General features: G+C 42.4%; 1 long non-coding RNA gene across 2 annotated transcripts; it reads left to right on the forward strand.

Moving 5' to 3' along the window:
* Positions 1-676: 676 nt before the first annotated feature.
* LOC139041445 (uncharacterized) lies at positions 677-5,614 on the forward strand. 2 transcript variants are annotated; one of them, XR_011496616.1, is made up of 4 exons: positions 1,100-1,304; positions 1,640-1,805; positions 4,286-4,528; positions 5,396-5,614. It is a non-coding gene; the product is annotated as an uncharacterized lncRNA (long non-coding RNA). The 2 variants fall into 2 exon arrangements; XR_011496617.1 differs by lacking the exons at positions 4,286-4,528; positions 5,396-5,614 and adding an exon at positions 677-772 and having other exon boundaries at positions 1,248-1,304; positions 1,640-4,255.
* The last annotated feature ends 1,669 nt before the right edge of the window (positions 5,615-7,283 follow it).

Raw genomic sequence — 7,283 nt, forward strand, 5'->3', positions numbered from 1 at the left:
GATTTGCTGACACCCAATTCACTGATCAATGCACCATATTCACCTGCTTCTTTTACCTGCTTATAAAATTCACAGCAATTCATACTGGATGAAATTCTTTTAACAGCTTTTGAACGTTTCTTCAAATCTTAGTTGGCCAGTATCCCATTATATCTGCATAACAGCATTTTAAGGAATATTCAGTCTGTCTTACCCTGGTTAGTTAGAAGACAAGGGATATTGAGGAGAAAATATTCATGATATATATAAAAAACTAATAATTCAAACGTATAAATCAGTAAGAAAAAGGCACCCCAATTAAAAAATGGAGAAAGACTATGAACAGGCAATTCACAGGGTCAGAAATACAGTTAACCAAAAACAGAGAGGACAAGATTTTCAACATTACTGGTAATCAAGAAAATATAAGATACAACAGCAGTAAGATGTTTATTTTCACAACACATATTATCAGACAGTGAAAAAGAGTAACAGGGTTAGCGAAGGTGTATCTGAGATCAAGCCCGTTCGTGGAATTCAACGTTGACGTAAGTGTAAATTGGTACAGTGTTTTGGAGAGGCAATTGAGCTGTATTTATCACCACTAAAATGCCTGTGTTCTTCAAGGTAGAGTGGGAGCCGGGAAGAGTGGGAGGGGCTGAGGGGTGGAGGTACCGGGAGGGCGTGAAGGACTGGCGTGTAAAGGGAGGGACCTGTAGGACTGGGAGCGATTTGCAAGGCCTGGGATTAATAGGAAGACAGGAAGAGGACAAAGGCTTGGAGGAACCAAATGGTACTTGAAAGGATTGGGGGAAGTGAGGACAAATGGCAGTGGGAGGATTAAGAGGAATTAGAAACCACTGAAGAAACTCGCTGAGAGGGGCAGGAAGGGCAGGGGGAAGGGGGGCAGGGGGCACTGGCAGGGACTGCAAAGGTACGGTGGAAACAAGTGGCTTTCAGTGAACTGACCGAGAGCCGCCGTGGCAAACAGGACCAGTTAATGTTGAGCAAGGCCCCTGTGGGAGAAGGAGGTTTGCTAGCAAACAGGAAACCCTGGCTTTCAGAGCGCTACTAGCTGTGCCTTGCAGAGTTCTTTGACTTCCTCTGTTTTGGCTCTGTTGTTACATTGAAGTTTGCTTCTAAAAGCCACCTGAGATGTCTGAAGACTCTGATGGTCAATGGCTTGTATCTTCCCATGTGATCCTAAGGTGCAAAATGGACATTTCAGTTCCCTCTAATAGAAACTTCCTTTGTCACTCTTAAAACAGGGAGATGGCCCAAATGCTGGGAGGGCATGAATGGAGGCTCTTTACATCCGAGTGCAGGTATGTCTAAGGGGTGCAGATCCCAAGATGCCCACTCTCTCTTGGTTTGAGGCAGGCACTCCTTTGGGAAGGAGAGGGCCCTACTCTCACCGGCTCTCTGAGATTCATGCCGTTTTCCACACAGTGAATCACAGGGCAACCAGATAGCAAGAATCTGCAGAGGGGGGCTATTATGGGCTGAATTGTGTCCCCTAAAATTCATATGTTGAAATGCTAGCATCACGTACTTTAAAATGTGACTGTATTTGGAGACAGGACCTTTAAAAAAAAGTGATTAAGTTAAAATGAGGCCATTAGTGTGGGCCCTATTCCAATCTGACTCGTCTCCTTATAAGAAGGTAAATTTGGACACACAAAAGACACCCCAGGGATGTACACACACACAGAAAAAGCCATGTGAAGACACAGCAAGAGGGCAGCCATCTGCAAGCCAAGGAGAGAGGCCTCAGAGGACACCAACCCTGCTGGCACCTTGATCTTGGACTTCCAGTCTCCAGAACTGTGAGAAAATTAATTTCTGTTGTTTAAATCACCCAGTCTTTGGTATTTTGTTATTCCAGCCTTAGAAACTTTCAGGTCTAAAGGCTCAAGGACCTGGGAAAATACAAATAAATTCAAGTCTTCCTGCTAACTTTTGCTGGGACCTATTTGGAGGCTTCCTTTGAGTGTGGAGGAAGCCCCTGCTGCGCTCTCATACACATTTGTCTCCTTTGTTCTGGAAGCGTGGAGCTTGCTTTTACACTGCCCTAAAAGCTCGCAGGTTGAGCCAGTTACCAGTCATAAGTTGGTAAAGGAAAATAAGGGTGTCTGGCCGATCAGTGTGGGTCTCTCAGGTACCATGTCTTCTATCTAACTCTGCTCAAGGATTTAGTCCTTGGCTTTGTAGATTCAAAAGCTTTTTCAGTTCAGGTCTGAGTGATTTCCACACTGGTTCTAAAAATTAACTGGAATTTCAGTTTAGTAATGAGAGCTATATTTGCCAAGAAAACTGCAATGTTCGTAGTAAACTAGTCCTAAACCATCTTTTCCCATTAAGAAGAGCGAAGTGGAGACAAAAAGAAATACCACCATGGAAAGACCCTTGTTCGTCAGAACTCCACCGAAAGGTCACTTCCCGGGATATGCTTTCCCCGACCTTCCCGGGAAGTATTGGATTGCCCCTGCTCTTAGCTCCCAAGGAACTTTGTATCGGCAACCCCAGCTTGTAGAGTTTTAATTAGGTGTTTATAAGCCTGCATTTCCCACTAGACTGTGATCTCCAAGAGAAAAGAGATTGTGTCTTGTCTATTGGTTTTTCTTCATTGGTATCTGGACCACAGAATGTGCTCAGACCAACCAACCAGGAGAATAAATGAATTAGTTACACTTTGAGGTCACATGTCTCTTCGATGGGATCAGCCTTCCAAATAGACCAGGAGACGGGTCAGTCATCTCCCTGCCTGCACTGTGTTGGACTTACAGTGACAACACCTTCCTTCTCAGCTTCTGCTTCTCTAGTCTCTTCAAGGATTGTCGCCCTTCCACAAGTAGTTGTCTGTCTTACAGCCTTCTGTTTTGTTTGAATTTACAAATGGTCTTTTTCCTGAGTTTATTTACAAAGAGACCCCTAACTCTCACCATTAAACTATCTCCAAACCACAACATAGAATGAATTATTTCTGGGAGAGTCTTCTAGAAGCAACATGTCCCTTATAGACTGGGATCCCTATGAACTACACCTCCTGACCTGGTCTCCAGACATTTAACCCATCTCACTTTTGGGTTCGCTCACCTCTGTCCTCTGACTGCTCTCCCTAGGCACTCTGACCAGGCTGTCACACTCCACACTCCAATTCTTCAGGGCTGGGTTAGGAATTTGAATGGGATCGTGTAGATTGATGGGTATCAGTTAAGCAAAGGACATTGGATAAACACTGAGGCTAGGAAATCCAGAAACTTGAACTCAGGTTTTTTTTTAAAGATTTTATTTTTTCTGTTTTCTCCCCAAAGCCCCCCGGTACATAGTTGTATATTCTTCATTGTGGGTCCTTCTAGTTGTGGCATGTGGGACGCTGCCTCAGAATGGCTTGATGAGCAGTGCTATGTCCGCACCCAGGATCTGAACCAACGAAACACTGGGCCGCCTGCAGCAGAGCACGTGAACTTAACCACTCGGCCACGGGGCCAGCCCTTGAACTCAGTTTTGAGAGGTCAAAAAAAGTGAAAAAAATCAGAAACTCAAGAAGCTGATTCTTAGCCAATTGCAGAACAGGCAAGAGTCTCATGTTCCCTGGAGGGCAGGACTGGAGGCCTGGGTATGGATGAGCCTGAGCATGAAGGCATGGATGTGACATGGTCTTGCTAAGCTGAGAGAAATAAAAGGAGAGGTAACCCAAGACTAGGTAAAGGATGAGCCAGTAAGTGACAGCTTGTTCCATTGGAAGGTTCTTTGGGCCCCGGTATTCTAAAGAAACTAGCCAAATTCAGCAGACTCAATTTTCAACATTGCCTTTTTCTTTGTGTAATCCCTTCCTAAATGACAGTTGATTGTTTAACGTGCCTCCTGCATGCTGCTGAATTTTAAGGTCCGTGAGGGCGTGCTCACTGCTCATCCTCAACACCCTCATCCAGAGTGCTGGTCCTCGACAAGTATTTGCTGAACGGATCGATAGTTGTATGCATGTGTAGATGGATGTATGAACGAATCTATCTGCCCAGTGCCTGCTCCTTCTTCCCACGGCGATTTGTGATTCTCTCTGTAATAGGTCCCTTTCTCCATCCACCTGCTCCCTGATGGCTCTGAAAGCCCTGAGTCATTTGGCTCAAATGCCTGAGCTTTGGAGACTAGCTACTTATTAACTAAACCGTTGCACCACTTGCTCTTATAGCCTTAAATTAATTTGGGTTAATTCTTAACTGTTTCCTTTCTGTACATGTGTCATTAAATGTTTTGCCTTTATCTGATTTTCCCCAATTTCCTGTGCATTTGTGGTTTTCTACAGGAGCTCTCTACCAGAGGCCTCAGGCAGCCACACCAAATGAGTGTAGGCACCTAAGTTTTCTAGCGGGGCTCTCCGGCTGCACTGGGTCTCATCCAGCTGGTGTCCACCCAAATATTCCCACCCAAGGTTATTTATGCTAGAGGAGGAAGAATGCCTTCCCTAGAGCCAGTTCTTGGGGAAAAGAAGAATTGTTGATATAGCCAGAGTCCAAAAAGAAGAACGATTACTCTGCAACAGCTAAAGGTTGGTGACGTACTTTTTCTCCAACTCAATGAAAGCTGTCCATGTTTGCTTTCTTTCCTCTGAATTTCATTAGTGTATTTTCTCCAAATGACCTTTGGAATAAACAAGAAAGAAAGATTTTAAATCAATAGAATAAGCTTCATGGAGGACCGAGAGTTTATCCATCATCGATTTCCCATCGTCTAGCATAGAGCCTGACATGTAGATGCTCGATAAATGTTTGATGAAGGGAGGAAAGAAAGATAGAAGGGGAGGAGGATGAGGAAGGGATTGGAGGATGGGCATGAATGGGAAGAATGTTAATGTATTATTCAGAACTAATGTGATGAAAGCATAGTCCTGTTTTCAAAGTTAATTAGATGCATTATCACTGATTCCGAGAATCAATTAAACAAACTAAGTCACTTTGCAAAATGAAGGATGTATTTATAAAGATCAAATAGTAGTAGACAGCCAGAATAACAACGAATTTACTCCTTGAAACTGAATCATAAAGATAAACAACAATGGTCATAGTTTAAGATAAATTCAAAACTCTGTAATGTAACAGCCATTTGTTTCATCTATGCTAATTCTCAAAAGCAAATTAAAACAACCAAGAACTTTATTTATGGATAAATGCAAGCTGATCTGGGAGGTGATAGAATTGACTGCAACTGGTTGGTCTGGTATTTAGAAAAGGTCAGCTAATCAGAAATGGTGCTCCGAGGAAATTTATAAATATCTAGGCTTCCTGCCATTGAGAGGGATTAACCACACAGTCATTCAGCAAACGCTCAAAAACATTTGATTATGTGTCAAGGAAAAACATCTCAGTGCAGGGAAAAAAAAAAAATTAAGGAAATTAGCTTTTCTTTTTTTTTTTAGGTATCAGTCTTTCATTTATTTGAGATCATTTGGGCTACACCGTTCAGGTCCAGCAAGCCAACTCTAAAGGACACACACCTGGCAAAGAACACCCCACCATGATGGAGGTGGAAGAGGAATAATTGAGACATATAACTTATAAAATCAAGATCTCAAAACTAAGGGATTGTTTCTTCAGCAATTCAGACAGCAATGTGTATTAAAGTTCTCAAAGGTGGGAAAAATCACTATAATTTTATATTGTTTTAGTTTGGGGAAAATAAAAGGTAAGCTAGGAGAAAATCTAAAAGCATCTCCAAAACAAATTCAGAGAAACCTCCCTTTTGATGCCAGTCTGGCAAAGATTGTGTTGACGAGGCATGTAATTTGTTTTGAAGGGTTTGCCAGAGCCATTTAGGCGATCACGATCAGCACACTTGTATTATAAAAGAAAACTGTCGGTAATGTGGCTGGATGATGACTGGGGACTGGCCGAAAGGATAAGTGCACCATTTTAGTTGCTGTAGGTTGTTCCCAAAGTTATTATAAGATGATTAAGGCTTTACGTGTGCAATAAATTTCATCTGTGAAGCTGATTAATCTGAGAGTTTAGTGGGTCCCAAACTTCAGGCAATGATCATTTTGCCCTACCTTTTACCACTTATACTGCTATTTAACGTTTTTTTCTTTCAATCAAAATTTTTTTTCAACTGTTGGCAATCTTTTTTTTTTCTTCTGCTTTTTGTCCCCAAATCCCCCCAGTACATAGTTGTATATTTTAGTCATGGGTCCTTCTAGTTGTGGCATTCAATCAAAAAATTTTTTAACTTAAATATATTTAAAAGGAAACAGAGCATGTTACCACCTAAAAGCATGTCTGATAGGCACTGTTTAAAAAACACTTTAATAACAAAATACAGTCATGCACCGTGTAACGACGAACCACATATGCCATGGGGGTCCCGTGAGATTGGTACCATATAGCCCAGGTCTGCAGTGGGCCATACCATCTGGGTTGCGTAAGTACAGTCTAGGATGTTCCCACAACGACGAAATCATCTAACTGCTCATTTCTCAGTACGTAACCCTGTCATTAGGTGATGCATGACTCTGATAATAATAATGATAAGTTAAGACTATTTCGGAACTAGGGGGCAGGCTCAGTGGCATAGTGGTTAAGTTCGCGTGCCCTGCTTCAGTGGCCTGCGATTTGTGGATTTGGATCCCAGGCGCGAACCTACACACCACTCATCAAGCCATGCAGTGGCAGGTGTCCCAGATACAAAATAGAGGAAGATGGGCACAGATGTTAGCTCAGGGCCAATCTTCCTCAAGCAAAAAGAGGAAGATTGGCAACAGATGTTAGCTCAGGGCAAATCTTCCTCACCGAAAAAAGACTGTTTCAAAACTAATTCTGTGAGACAAAGACATACTGGCAGAAAAGAAATCAGATTCCTTGGAGCTCATGGGAAAGTGCTTGGGTAAATCATGTGCTCAAATTACAGTTAGCTCTTTGTGGCTTTATTTAAGAAGCCAGTTAATGTTTACGTGACATTGAACTTCAAAGTCCAGGCAATAAGGAGAAAAATAGAGAGAGAGAAAAACAGTTTATGTCACTTTCTTGCTCTTCCTTACCCTGTGGAGAGGCCCTGGGGGGCAGCAGGACACAGCCACTCGAGGGAACCAAAGCAGGGGTGTAGGGTCTTATCTTACCAGAGGGCAATAATTTTCCATGAGGTTATGAAATTTATTCTGCTAAGATACAAGTGCTATGTTTCCTATCTCACATGGCAGTTATTCTTGTTGGAGTTCATTATGTCTTTAAATAATAATCTTTTCTACAATCTTGGTATGAAATTCTTTACTTTTTTTGTGTGTGAGGAAGATTGGCCCTGAGCTAACATCTGTT

Source organism: Equus asinus, chromosome 21 (assembly GCF_041296235.1).
Source record: "Equus asinus isolate D_3611 breed Donkey chromosome 21, EquAss-T2T_v2, whole genome shotgun sequence".
Classification (NCBI taxonomy): Eukaryota; Metazoa; Chordata; class Mammalia; order Perissodactyla; family Equidae; genus Equus; species Equus asinus.